Raw genomic sequence first — 21875 nt, forward strand, 5'->3', positions numbered from 1 at the left:
TGAAGCATAAGTTCCTCTTGGGACATAGGCTGGCCACAAAGCTAGTTGCCTGATGGATGTATAGTGAGTGGTGGGTCGGCAGTTTGAACTTGTGCAAGATCTGGGTAAAGGGGAGAGGACTCCCCGAAAAATATCATATAGTTGTGCAAATCTGTTTAAACCTTTGGAAGCCCATGTGGCAAATGTGGGATATTGCTGTGCCTGTGGGAACAGAGGGGAGCCACAAATAGGAAGGTGGTTAGATATATGGGGGAAATACCCATTTTTTTCCTATCTCTCTCCAGGCCACCACAGTGTCCTGGATGAGAAGGTTATATTTCAGATGGGAGGGAATTGCTTTGGCCCCACAGTGCAGCAATGACGGCAGCCCATAGGGGCTAGTCATTTGCAATTCTAGATTGTGATTTGAGTACCTGGAGGCTTGCGTTGTCAAATCTGGCCGCGTACACACGACCGGATTTTCTGGCAGACTAGGTCCGACGGTCTTCCCAATGGACTTTCGATGGAGTTACGGCGGACTTCCGAATGAATGGACTTGCCCACACACAGACTAAAGTCCGTTCATTTTGAACGTGATGAGGTACGACGGAACTAGAAAAGGAAGTCAATCTTGCCGCTTTTGACACCTTGCGAGCCCCATCGCAGAGCATACCAGGCCCTCAGGTCTGGTATGGATTTCAAGGGGAACCACCCTAAAAAAAGCCAAAAAAAGGCGTGGGGGTCCCCCCAAAATCCATACCAGACCCTTATCCGAGCACGCAGCCCGGCCAGTCAGGAAAGGGGGTGGGGAAGAGCGAGCAACCTCTCATGAACCGTATTAGGCCACATGCCCTCAACATGGGGGGGTGGGTACTTTGGGGTGCCCCAAAGCACCTTGTCCCCATGTTAATGAGGACAAGGGCCTCTTCCCAACAACCCTGGCCGTTGGTTGTCGGGGTCGGGGTCTGCGGGCAGAGGGCTTATCGGAATCCGGGAGCCCCCTTTAATAAGGGGGCCCCCAGATACCGGCCCCCAACTCTATGCGAATGAGTATGGGGTACATTGTACCCCTACCCATTCACCTGGGGAAAAAAGTGTCAATAAAAAACACACTACACAGGTTTTTTAAGTAGTTTATTAGGCAGCTCCGGGGGTCTTCTTCCGACTTCAGGTGGTCTCTTCTGACTTCTCCACTCTCTCTTCTTCTCCGCGCTGTCCAGCCTCTTTTCCCGGTGTCCGGTTATATGCTAGACTCTCTGTATATATATATCAGATACACTACCTGTAGTAGATTAGAAACAGTACACCACGGAATGCACTGTAGAATGTAGATCTAGGCTACACTGACTGGATGCAGAGTATACATATATATATATATATATATATATATATATATATATATATATATATATATATATACATACTAAACTGGCTATATATATATATATATATATATATATATATATATATATATATATATATATATATATATATATATATATATATATATATATATATATATATATATATATATAAAATACACTGCCTGAAGTAAATTAGAAAAAGTACACCACGTAATGCACTGTAGAATGTAGTGCAGAGTATATATATATATATATATATATATATATATATGTGACGGGAGGGCCCGTGGAACTCAGAATCCCTTGGAAAGTAGGGGATGCCCTTGTTTCAGCTTCCCATACACCTCTTATGTCTAAGTCACCCTGTGCTATCCTGGCACAGGGTGAGTGAGAAGATATATCTTGGACTACTTAAAATGGAACAGTAATATTTGTCCACAATATCTCCCAGGATGTATGTAGAGACTATTATTGGTTTGTTTGATTCTGGACTCAACATGTTAATTGAGTGAGCTGATCACATTAGCCTCCAGTACTGTCTAGGAGACGAACAGTCTACTCCTACTATAGTTGTTGATGACTAGGCTGAGGAGTGGGGATTCCTCCAGCAGCACCCCTGCTGATAAGACTGATTCATACTGTTGGGATACATACTGTGAGGAGATGCTGGTGTCATCGACTACCTGTCTTGTTGTCTGCTATAATGTGTTTAATGTAAATGAGTCTAGTCTGGCTTACCACAGGTTCTAAGGGTATTCCACACATTGTTGTTTGTTCTAATTAACCCTGTGTTGATGTTTATGGTAATGTGTATTGAATAATCATCTAGTCTGGGTAAATGATTTAGTAAACTAGCTCATGTTAATTAGGTTACAGTTGTATTGTTAGAGGAGGTTCCAATGACATATAAAGTCTTGTAATTTTGATTCTAAATAAAATAGTCCCTGTTAGCATCTAAGCAAGTCTCGTCTTGTTTTATGCTTGGGAGCGGTTGGAATATCTGATATCTGTATCCAGACTACAAGGAAGTAGTATACTGAAGGAAGCACTCAAGTGGAGTGTGGGACGTTCCGTTACAATATATATGTGTACTGTATACTGTATATATATATATATATATATATATATATATATATATATATATATACAGTATCTCACAAAAGTGAGTACACCCCTCACATTTTTGTAAATATTTTATTATATCTTTTCATGTGACAACATTGAAGACGTTACATTTTGCTACAATGTAAAGTAGTGAGTGTACAACTTGTATAACATTGTAAATTTGCTGTCCCCTTAAAGTAACTCAACACACAGCCATTAATGTCTAAACCACTGGCAACAAAAGTGAGTACACCCCTAAGTGAGAATGTCCAAATTGGGCCCAATTAGATATCTTCCTTCCCCGATGTCATGTGACTCATTAGTCTTACAATGTCTCAGGTGTGAATGGGGAGCAGGTGTGTTAAATTTGGTGTTATCGCTCTCACTCTTTCATACTGGTCACTGGAAGTTCAACATGGCACCTCATGGCAAAGAACTCTCTGAGGATGTGAAAAAAAAAGAATTGTTGCTCTACATAAAGATGGCCTAGGCTATAAGAAGATTACCAAGACTCTGAAATTGAGCTGCAGCATGGTGGCCAAGACCATACAGCGGTTTAACAGGACAAGTTCCATTAATGGATGTGTGTTGAGTTATTTTGAGGGGTCAGCAAATTTACACTATTATACAAGCTGTACACTCACTACTTTACATTGTAGCAAAGTGTCATTTCTTCAGTGTTGTCACATGAAACGATATAATAAAATATTTACAAAATGTGAGGGGTGTACTCACTTTTGTGAGATACTGTATATATATATATATATATATATATATATATATACTAGACTGACTGTATATATATATATATATATATATATATATATATATATATATATATATATATATATATATATGTATATATATATATATATATATGTATATATATATATATATATGTATATATATATATATATATATATATATATATATATATGTATATATATATATATATATATATATATATATATATATATATATATATATATATATATATATATCAAATACACTGCCACTAACTGAATAACTTGCCTGCTTAATCTAAATCAAGCTATCTCTCCGTCCACGCCAACAACACTACACATGGCCGCCGTGTAGGCAGCCTTATATAGTGTGGGGTGTGGACTTAGTCCCCCTGAGCCATGATTATGGCTCTCTTAGCTGAGGGCACTAGGACTGGCCAAAGCATGCAGGTCAGGTGCATGCTTTGGCCAATAATCGTACAGCAATGCACTGCGATCTCGCAGTGCATTATGGGGCGTTCTGTGGGCGCACAAATTTCCCGTGAACGCCCCATAATGTTCATTCTTCGGCAAACACCCGATGTTCGAGTCGAACTCATGTTCGACCCGAACATCAAACTCATCCCTAGTCGTGAAGGGGATAAAACCTTCCAGTGGTCAAATGGTTAAAGGATAAGTTCACCTTTAACTACTTCAGCCCCGGAAGTTGTGGCTGCTCAATGACCAGGCCATTTTTTGGGATACTGCACTGCGTCGCTTTAACTGACAATTGCGCGGTCATGCAATGTTGTACCCAAACAAAATTGATGTGGTTTTTTTTTGGACAAATGGAGCTTTATTTTGGTGGTATTTGATCATCTCTGCGGTTTTTATTTTTGCGCTATAAACAAAAAAGAGTGACAATTTTGAAAAAACACTATATTTTGTACTTTTTGCTATAATAAATATCCAATTTTTTTCTAAAAAAGCTAATTTTTTCATCAGTTTATGTATTCTTCTAAATATTTTTGGTAATAAAAATCGCAATAAATGTATATTGATTGCTTTGCACAAAAGTTATAGCATCTACAAAATAGGGGAAAGATTTATGGCATTTTTAATATTTATTTTTTTTTACTCGTAATGGCGGTGATCAGCGATTTTTATCTGGACTGCAACATTATGGCGGACAGATTGAACACTTTTGGCACATTTTTTGGGACCATTGGCAACTATAAAGCGATCAGTGGTATAAAAATGCACTGATTACTGTGTAAATGTCACTGGCAGGGAAGGGTTTAACAGTAGGGGCAATCAAGGGGTTAACTGTGTGTCCGGGGGAATGATTCTAACTGTAGGTGGATGGGACTACTTAGTATGAACAACAGATCGCTCCCCTCACCCCTGACAACATGGAGATCTGTCTGTTTACATTGACAGATCTCAATTCTGTCTCTGTGTGGAGTGATCGCAGGTGCCCAGCAGTCATCGCGACTGCCGGGCATGTGCATTAGCTCTGGCGGCATGCACGCTCCCCCTTGTGATCAAAAGGAGAACTGACATAAGGTAACCCCTTCCCAACCAGTGGCAGCTGGTCGGGAAGGGGTTAAAAAATAAAAAATAAATGCACTTTTTTGCAGGTAAAAAATGCATTTACTATTTTTTTAGGAGCCTGGAAAACACTGCACCAGTGATCAGCAGATCGCTGGTGCCATGCAGGACTCCTGCAGACTGTCAATGTAAGCTGTCTGTCCATACATCATACAGGAGGGCAGGCAGTTTCACACTGACAGGTAGAATCAATGAACTACCACGGCGCTCAACAGCGCCGTGCTTGTTCATTGAGAATTACAATCCAACAGCCGCAAAGAACTCTGTAAATGAATGACATGGCTGTGTAGGCAGAGCTTCTTTTTAAAAGTGCTGGAAATGGAAACTTCTCCCCGTGTTGCTGTCGCACAGAGGCATCAGATCCCCAAGCGGCTGCAGGAGAAGGATCATGTTACATGTTTCACCCCAGAACAGGTGGAACATGTAGCATGTTCCTGAAGGTGAACTTATCCTTTAAAGAGGAGGTCCACTTAAACAAAAAATATTAAAAGCCAGCAGCTACAAATACTGCAGCTGCTGACTTTTAATAAATGGACACTTACCTGTCCCAGGGTCCAGCGATGTCGGCAGCCTAAGCCGATCGATTGCTCGTCTCTCGGCTGCCCCCACCGCCATCCTCGGTCAGGGAATCAGGAAGTGAAGCGTTGCAGCTTCACTGTACGGTTCCCTACTGCGCATGCACGAGTCACGCTGCACGTCTACACTGGTCCCAGTTGTGTTGTGGGAACTGTGTATTTCCCAGGACATAACAGGGGTGGGCGGGCATTTGTGGCTAGCTGCGACGAGCTATTCCTGGAAGTGGGTGCAGATACCTGTATTATACAGGTATCTGCACCCCCCTCCCCCCTGAAAGGTGCCAATTGAGGCACTGGAGGGGGGGAGGAATCCGAATCCGATGAGGAATCCACTTTAGGGTGAAACTCCGCTTTAAGAATCATTGTTTAAGTAGTAAATTCTAGAAAGTTGTAAATTATAGAAGTCAAGGTTATAGTACCAATTATTTCAAGAAAAAATCCTAGAAAATTGCTGTGTTTATATTTCCAGTATTAGTTTACTTGTACTCATGTCCCATTTTGAACAGGACCACAAACAGTTGCTTTCTAATCTTGAAATCAACATTGTAGTATAATTTATTCCTAGAACAAACACCCATAATATTGCAGTGAGTATGTTCCCAGATGTAATTCATTTGTGCTCAAGCCCCAATTTGTATCTGTTGAAATCAACATTGCAGTATCATTTATCCCTAGAACAAACACCCTTAATATTGTAGTGTAAACATTCCAAGATGTTTTTTTTTGTGCTCAAGTTCAAGTTTAAATAGGACCAGAAATTGTCATTTGATTCTGTAAAAATTAGCATTACAGTGTAATTTTTCAAGAAAAAAAAATATAAAGTAAGGTAAGTACATTGACAATATTAATGTATTTGTACTCCAGCCCCAATTTAAATGGGACCACCAACAGCCATATGTAACTGTGCAATTCAACATTACAAAAAATTTTCTATAAGAGAAAAATCACTACGAATATTGTAGTAAGTATGTTTCCAGTATTCATTTATTGTGTCCAAGGCTGATTTAGGATAGAACCACCAGCATTCATTTTTAAATCTAGAAATCGACATTATGGTATAATCCAGCCCTCAAAATTTCCACTCGCCTGCTCGCTTTTGGCGAGTGGAAGTTAGCTGAGGGCGAATGTGGAGCAGGGGCGGACTGGGCCGACTGTTTTGTGGCTGATCGCTTCTGGCAAAAGGTGCAGCCTTTTTTACGGGGCACCAGAGTGGCCTGGGGGGGCAATTAAGAGCCGACCAGACCACACAGAGCAGGATTCTTCTGCTGTAATACAGCTTGGAGATTAAATGCCGGCCGCTGTCAAACAAAGTCCCTTGTCCTGATCCTACAGCACACTAATGGGACTTGATTGACAACAGCTGGCATTTCATCTCCTGTGTTACAGCAGAAGATCCCCACTCTGTGTGATCTTACTGGCAATCCTTATGGGCACTGATAGGCTGCATTGATGGGCATTGATAGGCTGCACTGAAGGGCACTGATAGGCTGCATTGATGGGCACTGATGAGGCTGCACTTATGGGCACTGATAGGCTGCACTAATGGGCACTGATAGGCTGCACTGATGGGCACTGATGTGGCTGCACTGAGGGGCACTGATAAGGCTGCACTGATAGGAACTTATAGGCTGCATTGATAGGCACTGATAGGGTGCATTGGTGGGCACTGATGAGGCTGCACTGATGGGCACTGATAGGCTGCACTGATGGGCACTGATGTGGCGGCACTAATGGGCACTGATAGGCTGCACTGATGGGCACTGATAAGGCTGCACTGATGGCACAGATAAGGCTGCACTGATAGGCACTGATAAGGCTGCACCGATGGGAACTTATAGGCTGCATTAATGGGCACCGATAGGCTGCATTGATGGGCACTGATGAGGCTGCACTAATGGGCACTGATGTGGCTGCACTGGTGGGCACTGATGGGCTGCACTGATGGTCACTGATAAGGCTGCACTGATGGCCACTGATAGGCTGCACTGATAAGGATGCACTGATGGGCACTGATAAGTAAACATGTGCACACTGAAATATTTCTTTTTGGAATTTCGTTTTCGTCAAAAAAATAAATTTATTTAGTTACTCTCGAAATTCGTTTTTATTTATTTTGTTTTGTTAAAAAATGCATTAGTCCGAAAATCTAAAATAATTAAGGTCAAATCTGTCATTGAAGGCTTATGGTGTCTGTCGAATGTTCTAAGAAGATTTGACGAAGCAGCTAAACTGTATGATGCCGCAATTGTACATTTGTACATTTGTCTAATGTATAGTAGAATTCTAATGTTGTATGACACTAGTAATAATTATATTTATTAATTATTATAACTAGTCAACCAACATTAGAATTCCTCTATAGCCTATGGGCGGAGCATTTGACCATAAATGTCCGTTTGCGGCGACTGCTTCGTCGAATCTTCATGTTGAATCTTTTCTCTCTGTGTCGAATAATCTTGGACTAATAGAGTTAGGTTAGGCACATTCAACCTTTTTTGCTATTGTCTCTATAATGTTGAATCTTTTCTCTTTATGTCAAATCTTTTCTCTCTATCTAGAATAATCTTGATCTAATAGAGCTAAGGTTAGGCACATTGTTTATGTCGGATCTTTCGGTTTTCAGATTCTGCACTTTCGTTATCGTTTGTTAAAACGATATTAGATGCAAAAATAGAAAATAGAAAAGTTTATTGAGGAGATAAAATCATGAGACGAAAAGCAATGAGATAGGAAATGGCAGGGGCAAAAGGTGAAGCGTTTCACACAGCTGGCGTGCTTCGTCTAAACCATGGTAATGGTAATGGTTTAGACGAAGCACGCCAGCCGTGTGAAATGTGTCACCTTTTGCTCCTGCCATTGTCTATGTCATTGTTTTCTGTCTCATGATTTTATTTCCTCAATAAACTTTTCTATTTTTGCATCTAATATGGGAGTGCTGCCATCCTATTTGTGTATATCCATTTGACTGCAGCAGTGACAGGGCATGCATCTGATGTGTGTTCATTTATCAGCAGTTCAGCTATTCACACCTTGAGCACTTACTTAGTTTTGTTCAAGGGGATAATTTATAGTGTCTGACTGCTTACGGTCCCCATATGTTGCACAAAGCTGATTTGTATTCGGCCACACCTGCATATCTCCTGCTGAGTTGAGTCTGATGTCCTGCTGGAATACATCATTAATATGCACCTGATGCTTATGTGCATGATGATTACTTGTAAGTGTGCATTCTGATCCTGTCATATTACGGTCCATGTGTTAACCTTACTCACTGAATACTGTATTGATTGTTTTTCTATTGTATCTCTAGATCTTATGCACCCTTTTCTTCTACCCTGAAGAAGGAATATACAAAACATTTCCAAAACACGTTTGGTTTTGGGTTTAGCTGTGAATACCTTGAAGACTGTTGGGCCATTACTCGCTCTCGGCCGGCTCGGTGCTACAGCCTACCTCATGAATTGGGTGCTTGTTTTTTATTGTTGTATTTATTTATATCATCATGCTATGCTTCTATGTATTTTACTGTCCCCCTTTTGGGATGTGTTTTTACTTTATGTGAGGAATAAACATTGTTATATTTTATACCTTTCAATACTCTTTCACACTCCCCTAACCTGCTATAAAGTCCTCATTGGGGCAATTTCCTTTCTAATTAAATATTGCAGTGAGTACATTCCCATTAAAATTTTATTTTCTCTTCAGCCTGAGTTTGAAAAGGACCACCAACAGCCATTTTAAATCTACATTACAGTATAATTTATTCCCAGAAAAAAAATCAAATATTGTAGCAAGTATGTATTTACTTTATTTGCAATACTGCCCCAATTTAAATAGGGCCACTAACAGCTATTTGTTATTGAAGAAATCAACATTCAGGTACTAAAAATTAGCTGAACATACCTGGATTTGGTTTGAGGGGGTTCAGCTAACATCACTAAACTTGGGAGCCAAATGCTAAAAACAAATAATGAACATTTTGTAGGCTAATAGGCAAAGGATTGTCAAACACATGGCATAGGGGCTGAGAACTGCCATAGGGACCATGTACCAAAGCAAAATGAAAAAAAAATCCACTTGTTGTGGAGCAGAGATTTAACTCACTAATATCGTCCTTCTAATGCAGACCCTCAGAATATCACTGGAAACCCTTTGACTCCCTAAAACATAGGAGGAGCCGGCTCTACCCAATCTACAGACATATTATGCTGCTTCACAGCTCCAGCATATTCATAACTTGCCTGATTAACTGCTGAATAATGAAGCCACTGCCACTGTGGCAGCTGTCCTTTCATCATAGGAGGCAGTAAGCAACCTCATTTTTAGAGTATCTACAGCATACATATGTATAATATTTCCCATTAACACAAATGTCTTTTAAAATATTCAAACTTAGAAAACCAACTCAGACTGCTCTTTGAATAGATCACTAAACAATCCCATATGGCAAAATGTACAACTACCTGAATTTAATAAAATCCCTGAAGGCCCCCAGTGGACTCTATATTATTATTAAATATGTCCATCACATACAGTATATGGAAATGTCTTTAAAACCTTTATCCAGTTTAAAGAAGAATTTAATGTATCTAATATCTGGCAATATAAATACTTATAACTTAAGGTTGCAGTACTCTCTCAGTATGATTCTCTTACTGTGTCCTTTGAAATCTTAAGGAACTACTTGTAACCCCACCTCAAATCAAATTTACCTCCAAATATTATCAGTAGAGTTGGGCGAAGGGTTCAGGCCAAGCAAAAGTTTTGCCCTAACATCACCTGTTTGCCCGTTCGGCGAACAACTGAATTCGCAGGGTGTTCATAAGTTATTTGCCCCGTCGCTGCACAGTGCATTCTAAACCCTGATTTGGCAAATCAGGGAACAGTGAATAGCTGGTTGTTAAGGAGCGAGCCAAGCCATCAGCTGTCAATGGGCTTCCCTGCAGACAATACAAAAAAAGGGTCACTGCCCCCACCTATAACTGGTCTTCACAGCAAAGAACACTGGAAGGGCAAGCGCATGTAAAATAAACCAAAGTATTTCTAAGCTCAACTTACCAACCAGCCTGCGACCAACCGAATTAACCTGCCTAACAGTATGCGTTTAAAAACAGGGGTTTAGTTGCACACATTTGCAAATACATGCATAAGCTGCAGGCCACGGCAAGGCACCCTGTATCCTGCAAACCCTAACTCTAACTTTGAAGAGTCTCCACAGTGGGAGCACATGTATTTTAATGGATAGGTGAAGGGCAAATGACTGGAGGGAGCCCAACCCTCCTTAAAGGCGCAGGAGCACACTGAACGCCCAGCACATTGCACAATGGCAGCAAAGGTGTCAGTGCGTTGCCTGACCAATATGTCAACAATACAAAAAAAGGGTCACTGCCCCCACCTATTACTGGTCTTCACAGCAAGGAGCACTGGAAGGGCAAGCACTTTTATGGCGGCAATCTGTGATTTTTATGGTGACTGCGACATTATGGCGGACACTTCGGACAATTTTGACACATTTTTGGGACCATTGGCATTAATACAGTGATCAATGCTATAAAAATGCATTGACATGTCACTGGCAGTGTAGGGGTTAACACTAGGGGACAATCTAGGGGTTAACTGTGTTTCCTGGGAGGTGATTCTAACTGAAGGGGGAGGGGACTGACTAGAGGAAGTAACGGATCGTAGTTCCTAGCTAATAGGAACACACGATCTGTCACTCCTGTCAGAACAGAACAGGGAAGTGTGTGTTTACACACACTCATCCCTGTTCTGTATCTCCTGCTCACGATCGCTTGTGGCCAGCGGTCATCACAACCATTGTCCACGAGCATCGGCACCCCCGCTGTGCCTGCTATCCCGATCGCACGAGCTGACGTATAGCTTTAACGGCTCGCCCAGGGGAGTATAACTGCGGCGGCTGGTTGGGAGCGGTTAAACAATCAGAACTGTCCTATGTAAAATTTAACATATGAGGTTTGTAGTTGTCCAAAAAAAAGTATTAAAACTTGGTTAAACATAAATACCCAGCACCACTGACTCATGTTTATTTATTCCTTTCAAGCTACTTTGGCTTTTGAAGAGATGTAGTCGAAAAAATCCTCCTGTAGGATTGAAATTATTTTTCCAGTGTAACCCAGGAAGCTCCTGTTTTCCATTTTCACTTTCCGCTCCCCAAGTTTCCTTTTTCCCCCTTGTTGCCCTTGTTTATTTATTTTTTTCCACAAAAAGTTTTTTTTTATAAATAAGTTATGTTTACAATACAATCAGCATATCAATTGAAATGGTATCCATGACATCTTTTTATAATGAAATGATATAGGTTGTTAGTGAAGCATGAGTCATGGCATGGAGAACGGAGAAATACCGTTCGAATTTACAGTATGTCGCAAAAGTGAGTACACCCCTCACATTTTTGTAAATATTTTATTCTATCTTTTCATGTGACAACACTGAAGAAATTACACTTTGCTACAATGTAAAGTAGTGAGTGTACAGCTTGTATAACAGTATAAATTTGCTCTCCCCTCAAAATAACTCAACACACAGCCATTAATGTCTAATGTGCACTCACTACTTTACATTGTAGCAAAGTGTAATTTCTTCAGTGTTTTCAAATGAAAAGATGGAATAAAATATTTACAAAAATGTGAGGGGTGTACTCACTTTTGTGAGATACTGTATAGTTAGTTAAAGATCTTAAACATTGCATGAACAGTCAACATAATGAAACCTTTGGATAATAGAATCATTTTTGAGTCAAACAACCATAATAGTGGTATTAGTACCACTGAGACCAGTATCCCCAGGTCTAACAATGGTTGTAATGGTGTTACTAATCTCGACCCATATTTTTGAAAAAGGATTACTAATTAATTGTGGTGGGATGCAAAAATTGTTCGGAATTGTAGATAGGGAAAAGAAAAGAGAAGAAGAAAAAAAAAAGGGGTGGAACAGTGGGCAAGAGTATATATAATAGGGGAAGGAAAGGGAAAAGGTGGGGGTAGGGACCACTCTCCAATCCTGTGACCCCATCTGGGATAAATGGACAGAGTCTTCTGTCAGGTAGTATGAGTAGTTTCAGGTAAAGGAAAGTAGGAGCTCTCAGTAGTCTTGAAATGAGTCCAGCAAGCATAGATGCTTGTGAATTTTTGTATACGTTCTTGGGAGGTATGGATCAATTCCTCCATCTCCTCTATCTTAGAGATCCTGATCAACCATTCCCTGATTTATGGTATATCCGTGGATCGCCAATGAACAGGAATGCAGAGTCTAGCTGCATTGACCATGTGCATAGCAAGTGATTTGTGATAGTCCTTCTTAGATAGAGTCGTGTGGTATAAAAGATATTGTTCAGGGTCTTTGTGGTGATTTACGTGAGCACAGGGATTCGAATGATGTGAATTGCCTATTTCATGTGGTAGATGGGTCCTGTGATGTAAGGAAGTGTCTCAGCTGTCTGTATGTCCAAAAGGGGAATGAGTTGGTACATGACAAAGACACTAAGTCTTTGTATGAATGTATGCATCCTTTATGGAACAATTGGTGTGCTAGTACTTCCTCATGGGGCCATTCCTGTTGTAGGAATGTGTTTGATTTCCCAGGGGGGAAATCGGGATTTCTCCTCAGGGAAGTCAACGGACCTGGGTGTGAGGAGAGTTTGAAAGAGCACATTGTCTTTTTGAAAGCTACTAATGAGGGATAAATTAGGGGGTGTGTCTTTAGGGTCAGAGGGAGAATGTCAGCCAGGGGAATATGTGTGTTGGAGTGTGTGTGAAAGAGTTTTCTAAGGTGACCCAAGCTTTCCCAAGCTTGTGGACTTTCCAGTCCACAATCCTAGTCAGATCGCAGGCTAGACAATATTTGTAGATGTCTGGTAGTCCAATCCCACCTTTAGTTTTTGTACATGTGAGGCGTGTGTATTTGATGCATAGGGCCCTGTTCTTCCATATGAAAGCCATTCCAGGCTTTCTTGTATAGTGCAAAAAAAGAAGGGGGAAGGTGGATTGGGACCATCTGCATTAGGTAGAGTAGGCGGGGAAGAATAATCATTTTTATTAGGGCTAAGCGTCCAAACCAGGAGGTTGGCCCAATTCTTCAGATCTGATTGGATCTTGGAAAGCACTGATAGGAAATGATGGTTGTAAAGGTCAGATATTTTCCTGGTGATTTGGATGCCAAGGTAGGTAATGGCCTCCTTCTTCCATAAAAATGGGAAGGATTCCTGATGCATGCACTCCTGAACAGTGCTGTATTTAGGCCTAGGCCGACAAGGCCCAGGCCTAGGGCGGCACTTTGCGGGGGGGCGGCAACCCCCCACGAAAAAAAAAACACCTGCATCCTCTTCCCGACTCACGCATGCAGGGCCCCCAATGACATCGCTATGGGAGTGCGGGGGGGTGGGCGGCCTGCACCCGGGTCACACTAGGAAGCAGTTGTGGTGGGTGCAGTCGCCGCCGCCCCCCTCCCCCTCCCCCTCAGCGGCAAAGCGATGTTAACTTAGGCAGCGGCGCTGTGACAGGGAGAGGAGAGCTGTATACAGCGGCTGTGTAATTCCCCCGCTCGCCCCCCTCCTTTCTCCTGTCAGCTGAAGTTGAACAGGAGAAAAAGAGCGGCTCTCGTGTTCCCCTCTCTGCCTGCTCTGATTCCCTCCCCATTGGTCATAGCAGAGAGCCAATCAGGACACACGGGGGATGGGCATTATGGGAAACTTAGTCCCAGAAGATTGACGGCCCCAGTATGTCCACAGACAGCAGGCTACAGTCCCCCAACACACATGCACTGGGGGGGGACCTGGAACCCGGCAAACAGCAGACTGCTACAGGGGAAGAAAAAAAGAGGATTGTGCTGGGAGAGGCCAGATAGAACCACGCTGTATCCACACCACCAGAGAGGGAGCCACGCTGTACCCGCACCACCAGAGAGGGAGCCACGCTGTACCCGCACCACCAGAGAGGGAGCCACGCTGTACCCGCACCACCAGAGAGGGAGCCACGCTGTACCCGCACCACCAGAGAGGGAGCCACACTGTACCCGCACCACCAGAGAGGGAGCCACACTGTACCCGCACCACCAGAGAGCCACGCTGTACCCGCACCACCAGAGAGGGAGCCACGCTGTACCCGCACCACCAGAGAAGGAGCCACGCTGTACCCGCACCACCAGAGAGGGAGCCACGCTGTACCTGCACCACCAGAGAGGGAGCCACGCTGTACCCGCACCACCAGAGAGGGAGCCATGCTGTACCCGCACCACCAGATAAAGCTATGCTGTACCCGCACCACCAGATAGAGCCACGCTGTACCAACACAACCAGAGAGGGAGCCACACTGTACCCGCACCACCAGAGAGAGAGCCACGCTGTACCTGCACCACCAGAGGGAGCCACGCTGTACCCGCACCACCAGAGGGAGCCACGCTGTACCCGCACCACCAGAGAGAGAGCCACGCTGTACCCGCACCACCAGATAAAGCTATGCTGTACCCGCACCACCAGATAGAGCCACACTGTACCAACACAACCAGAGAGGGAGCCACACTGTACCCGCACCAGAGAGGAAGCCACGCTGTACCCGCACCAGAGAGGAAGCCACGCTGTACCCGCACCAGAGAGGAAGCCACACTGTACCTGCACCAGAGAGGAAGCCACGCTGTACCCGCACCAGAGAGGAAGCCACGCTGTACCCGCACCAGAGAGGGAGCCACAATGTACCCGCACCAGAGAGGGAGCCACACTGTACCTGCACCAGAGAGGAAGCCACGCTGTACCCGCACCAGAGAGGGAGCCACGCTGTACCCGCACCACCAGATAGAGCCACGCTGTACCTGCACCACCAGATAGAGCCACGCTGTACCTGCACCACCAGAGAGAGAGCCACGCTGTACCCACACCACCAGAGAGCCACGCTGTACCCGCACCACCAGAGAGAGAGCCACACTGTACCCGCACCAGAGAGGGAGCCACGCTGTACCCGCACCACCAGATAGAGCCACGCTGTACCTGCACCACCAGAGAGAGAGCCACGCTGTACCCGAACCACCAGAGAGGGAGCCACAGGATCACTGTTGTGGTTTCACTGGGTCTGGTAAGAGGGCCTGTTGGCCATTATCCATTACTGTTCCTACGGACTGAGCCGTGCCTAACCTGCTATTCTCTAGGCCTTTTTGACCACCACAACAACCCTGTCTGTCCTCCTCCCCCGACGTCCCTCTGTCTTCATCAGATGAAGATGACAGGGCGGGTCTTAAAAAGGAAGGGGTGTGGCCTTGACAGGAAGGGGTGGGTCATATTTAAATTAGGGGGTGCTCAAGTTTAGTCAGGCCTAGGGCAGCACAAAACCTAAATACACCACTGCTCCTGAAGTCGGGAAACACATGTTCATTCTGCTGGGAGTTGGACATAAAGATACAGAAGAGTGGGGAGAAGTCATTAGTACCATTAAGTTAAGTTAGGCCGACTCGGTAAAGTCCTCAAGGAGGGGAATAAAGTGGAATGGTCATTTTGCCTTTTCTGAGTAGCTTTTAGCTGTCTCTGTTTGTCGTGGTTATAGTATATATGCTCTATTTTAGAAGCGTTTTAAAACACATTAATCTAGGACCGCGATATAAAAGGCATATGGTATGAGCACAGGAGCAGCCTCAGCCCACGCCAGGAAGACCTTCGTACCCGTCATATTGTTAGGAGGAATCTGGTTTAATAGGATGGTAATTATGGGATATATCTAGTGGTAAGTATATATGGGCGGCACAGTGGTGTAGTGGGTAGCACTCTCGCCTAGCAGCAAGAAGGGTCACTGGTTTGAATCCCAACCACGACACTACCTGCCTGGAATTTGCATGTTCTCCCTGTGCCTGCGTGGGTTTCCTCCGGGTACTCCGGTTTCCTCCCACACTCCAAACATATGCTGGTAGGTTAATTGGATCCTGTCTAAATTGTCCCTAGTATGTATGAATGTGAGTTAGGGACCTTAGATTGTAAGCTGCTTGAGGGTAGGGACTGATGTGAATGTACAATGTATATGTAAAGCGCTGCGTAAATTGACGGCGCTATATAAGTACCTGAAATAAATAAAATAGATAAATATATAGGTAATTAATTGGGTTTATAGATTAGTCTTCTGATTGGCTAAGGCTCAGGCCCCTCCCCATCTGCTCCCGCAGGCATTCCAGTGTACATAGGTACAGTAGGAACAATACAAATTTGTCTAGTTGGGTGAGAGGAGGGAAAAAAAAGAAAGCTTCCAAAAAAGAGGGAGGGGGACCTCCATTGTGTGCAGTCAGATCCTCCAATTAGATTATTCATCTGCTAGTTTCAGCATTTTGATGTGAATGAAGGATGGTTGCATGGTCTTGAGGAAGATTTATTACCGTGTGGCGTGGAGGTGACATAGATGGCTAATGTCTCAGTTATAGGTGATGGCCATCTGGGGCTTGGTGGCTACGTAAGGGTCACAACGTGAAAGTGGAAACTCCTGCGCTGTCGGGGGGGGGCTATGCTAAAAGGACACTGCTGCAACACCTAAGTACTGATCCAAGGCAGGACAAATGGGACAAAAGTGGGGGAAGATGGTAGTTGCGCTGTGATGGAGGGGGGGGGGGAAGCTACAAAGATGACTAAAGTGGCAAAGTGAACTAAAAAAGCAGAAACGGCCAATGCATGAATAGATCCTACATACTAAAAGAACATGGTGGGGATGCAGTGCAGTGCAACGTAGCTGATCAACATGACATGTTGCGGGCAGACAAAGCCTAATATATAAAGGTAATCGTGAAACAGTGACTGCTTGAATATAGCAAAACAAAAATGCATATACTAACACAAATAGGATGAATAATGACACAATGCAAAAAAAATATATATATATATATATATAATGCAAGAAAAATATATGTGGGCTAGTGCCCCATTAGCAAAAATGTGCCAGATCCTGGTGAACTACAAGTGACAAATCCCTAGGACAAACATGAATTTTAGTTCTATCATCCAGTCCAAAAAACAAAAACACGTGATGAGAAACACAAAACAAGTCCAATCGTGAAGGGAGGGGGGATCTTCAGTGAGGACACCTCCGTGTTTGCAAGCCGCTTACCTTACAGCTGTAAGGTGTACAGCCTGTGTTGCAAATGACCCGCAGGTGTAGACGTTCCGTGTATACAGGCAGTGACAATGATGAACACGCCAAGCGAAATATAAAAAATAAAAAGTATACAGCATGTAAAATAACTCTGCAACGACCACAGTGGAGGGGGGGCAAGACACACACAGGGGGAGGTTGCACTCACTTTCATGAAGTGAGTGTGGGCATCAATCCACGAGCGCCGAGCTCGTATGCCTCCAGGAGTGTCACCAATCTGGAATCTGTCCCCGTGCCTGGAAACTGGAATATGTCCCCGTTCCTCTCTCCTCAGTGTTCGTCAGGTAGAGTAGTGATGTACAGTGTGAGGGGGAAAGAGACGCACATAGCGTGATCCCATATAAAAGGTATATTTATTTAATAAAACAAGTCCAATCAACTTACATTTAAAACAATGCTGCAGTGTGTAGTAACTACGAGCGCCGAGCTCGACACGGGGACATATTCCAGTTTCCAGGCACGGGGACAGATTCCAGATTGGTGACACTCCTGGAGGCATACGAGCTCGGCGCTCGTGGATTGATGCCCACACTCACTTCATGAAAGTGAGTGCAACCTCCCCCTGTGTGTGTCTTGCCCCCCCTCCACTGTGGTCGTTGCAGAGTTATTTTACATGCTGTATACTTTTTATTTTTTATATTTCGCTTGGCATGTTCATCATTGTCACTGCCTGTATACACGGAACGTCTACACCTGCGGGTCATTTGCAACACAGGCTGTACACCTTACAGCTGTAAGGTAAGCGGCTTGCAAACACGGAGGTGTCCTCACTAAAGATCCCCCCTCCCTTCACGATTGGACTTGTTTTGTGTTTCTCATCACGTGTTTTTGTTTTTTGGACTGGATGATAGAACTAATATTCATGTTTGTCCTAGGGATTTGTCACTTGTAGTTCACCAGGATCTGGCACGTTTTTGCTAATAGGGCACTAGCCCACATATATTTTTCTTGCATTATATATATATATATATATATATATATATATATATATTTTTTTTTGCATTGTGTCATTATTCATCCTATTTGTGTTAGTATATGCATTTTTGTTTTGCTATATTCAAGCAGTCACTGTTTCACGATTACCTTTATATATTAGGCTTTGTCTGCCCGCAACATGTCATGTTGATCAGCTACGTTGCACTGCAATGCATCCCCACCATGTTCTTTTAGCATGTAGGATCTATTCATGCATTGGCCCGTTTCTGCTTTTTTAGTTCACTTTGCCACTTTAGTCATCTTTGTAGCTTCCCTCCCCCCCCCTCCATCACAGCGCAACTACCATCTTCACCCACTACGTAAGGGTCAGCATTACCTGTGGGTAAGACGTATAAGGCTTAGGTCATCATGTGTGGTTGAAATCTTCACAAAGCATAAGGAGTCCGGTGATACCAGGCGGTTTAACAGAATTATGAGAGCAAAAAAAAGTCAGTATTAGGAACAAACGTTAGTGGCACTTACAAGCAAGCTGATTCAAATTGATTCAAATAGGGTTAGGCATCATGTCGCTCCTGTTGGGGAGTCGCAACCAGCCCCCGGACTGCGTAGGGGTAGGTCTCGGCGTGAAAGACGGTCTCCGGGAGATGTGGGATCCAATCTGCGGCATCTGGATCATTGTCTTTGGGCCTTCGGTGAGGGGTTGTGGGAGACCGGTTTCCTTGGCTCTGTGGGGAAGTAAAAGGCATACCATTCAGGAAGATCAATCTGAGGTCAATCTCGAGTTGCTCGCAGAAAGCAGGGAGTTCTTCTGGTGTCTGGAGAAGTGCAGTGCGGCCTCTAGCAGAGGCAGAGAGACATAACGGGAACTTCCATCTGTATTGAATGTTGCCAGAGCGCAGGGCTTCCAGCAAGGGGCGCAGCGTTCATCTGTTCTGCAATGTTATTTGAGAAAGATCTTAGAACAGTTTAATGTCTGTGCCATTAAATAAAATGTGACCTATTTCTCTAGCTTTACGAAGTATTTCTTCCTTGAGAAGGAAGTTAACAATGCAGCATACAACGTCCCTTAGTGGTTTAGAGTCCCGGGAGGGGGTCTCAGAGCGTGGTGCAATCGTTCCCTTCCAATGGGGGAGTCTGCCAGATGATCCAGCAGGTTATTAAAGATGGAGCAGATTGCCTGTGGTAGAGCTGGTGTTTCGATTCCCTCAGGAACCCCCCCACCCTTATATTATGTCTGCGTCCCCTGTTGTCTAGATCTTCCACCTGGTGATGGAGATCAAAAATATGCGGTAGTTGGGAGTCGTATGTTCTTTGAACTTGCCTGATTGCCCCTGCATGGATTTGGGAGGTCTGTTCCACATCTGTGAGTGGGTGGGTCATATTTTGAATGTACGATTTTAGGTCGGATATAGCCGATGTGAGAGTATGTTTGATGTCCAGAGTAACTTTTTGCAGGTCTTTTTGCAGATCCAGCAGGCTCAAAGGTTGATCCAGGAATCAGTCGCTGTCCATTTGTGAATCAGAGCCACTTCTAGGCGAGTCCAGGGTTGAGACCTGTGAGGCCTGTGATGCCTTGTGCTTTCCTGATTGTTGATTCTGAAACAGCTCCGGTATAGTCTTACCAAGCTGTGTTCCGGTATCTTTCAGAGTGCGGGGTGCGAGGTGCTTCTATTGAGTTTACTCATGCTTGGAGGTGTCAGAAAATCCCTAAGAAAGGCGTTTTAAGTCCTAAATGTGCAGGAGTTCTAGTCTCAAGCGGTCATTTCGGGTCCCGTCCAAGCCACGCCACCCATTGCCCTTGTTTATTATGTTGCGTGGGTAAGATGTCCTTTAGCTTTCTATGTTAATTGTATTATATTAGCCTCTCTCCTATTCAAGTATTGCACATACCACATGTAATTGCATGTTTGCTCAGTAAAAAGCTCAATTTAAAAAAGGATTCTTTGCAGGGGTTTCTTTTAAAACTGAAATATTTACCTCAATTGAACAAATATTTTTACTGGGATATAGGAAAGAAAATATTATACCTTATAATAGAAGACCAGGTTTCTGCAGATTAATTTTGGAAATTGTGCAAGTTGGAATTTCTTTCTCAGAATACATAACTTTTTAACTTTTTTCACTGCTGTTTAAACTTTTGTCAGGCAATACAATTGGTAAACTAGCTATTATTTTTAATCATGTTGTTTACTTAGAGCAGTTCAGTTCACATTTTATTAAAAAATCGAAATGTGATCAAGCTGGCCAAGATTCCTGGCTCAAACTAAACACCTTTAGGGGTGCAGCAATATTTTAAGTGAATTGCACGAATAATTTAGTAGTAGGGATGAGCTGCGTGTTCGAGTCGAACCCATGTTCAACTCTAACATCGTCTGTTCAATCGTTCGCCGAATTGCGAGCGATATGGACCGCTCGCGCCAAATTCGAGTGGCACGTCACAGCCCATAATTCACTGCAGCATCGCAGTGCATTACTGGCTGATGATTGGCCAAGCATGCACTATGACCCGCATGCTTGGCCAATCATAGCGCCATCTGTACAGAGAGCTGTAATTGGCCAAAGCCAGGGTAGTGCGACCTCTGCACAGTGTTCAGCTAAAGCTCCAAGTTAATGTAGTGTGACCTCTGCACAGTGTTCAGCTAAAGCTACAAGTTAGTGTAGTGCGACCTCTGCACAGTGTTCAGCTAAAGCTACAAGTTAGTGTAGTGCAACCTCTGCACAGTGTTCAGCTAAAGCTACAAGTTAGTGTAGTGCGACCTCTGCACAGTGTTCAGCTAAAGCTACCTGTAGAAGGTTGGTGTTGTTTTCCTGATCCTATCACTACCGCAGGCAGCTACATTATTTACACATTAGTGTAGTGCAACCTCTGCACAGTGTTCAGCTAAAGCTACCTGTAGAAGGTTGGTGGTGATTTCCTGATCCTATCACTACCGCAGGCAGCTACATTATTTAAACATTAGTGTAGTGTGTCCTCTGCACAGTGTTCAGCTAAAGCTACAAGTTAGTGTAGTGCGACCTCTGCACAGTGTTCAGCTAAAGCTACAAGTTAGTGTAGTGTGACCTCTGCACAGTGTTTAGCTAAAGCTACCTATAGAAGGTTGGTGGTGTTTTCCTGATCCTATCACTACCGCAGGCAGCTACATTATTTAAACGTTAGTGTAGTGCGACCTCTGCACAGTGTTCAGCTAAAGCTACAAGTTAGTGTAGTGTGACCTCTGCACAGTGTTCAGCTAAAGCTACCTGTAGAAGGTTGGTGGTGTTTTCCTGATCCTATCACTACCGCAGGCAGCTACATTATTTACACGTTAGTGTATTGCGACCTCTGTACAGTGTTCAACTAAAGCTACCCGTAGAAGGTTGGTGTTGTTTTCCTGATCCTATCACTACCGCAGGCAGCTACATTATTATGATTGGTGGTGTTCTCATACTAATAATACTACAGGCAGGCAGTTG

Source organism: Aquarana catesbeiana, linkage group LG02, assembly GCF_042186555.1.
Source record: "Aquarana catesbeiana isolate 2022-GZ linkage group LG02, ASM4218655v1, whole genome shotgun sequence".
NCBI classification, from domain to species: Eukaryota; Metazoa; Chordata; class Amphibia; order Anura; family Ranidae; genus Aquarana; species Aquarana catesbeiana.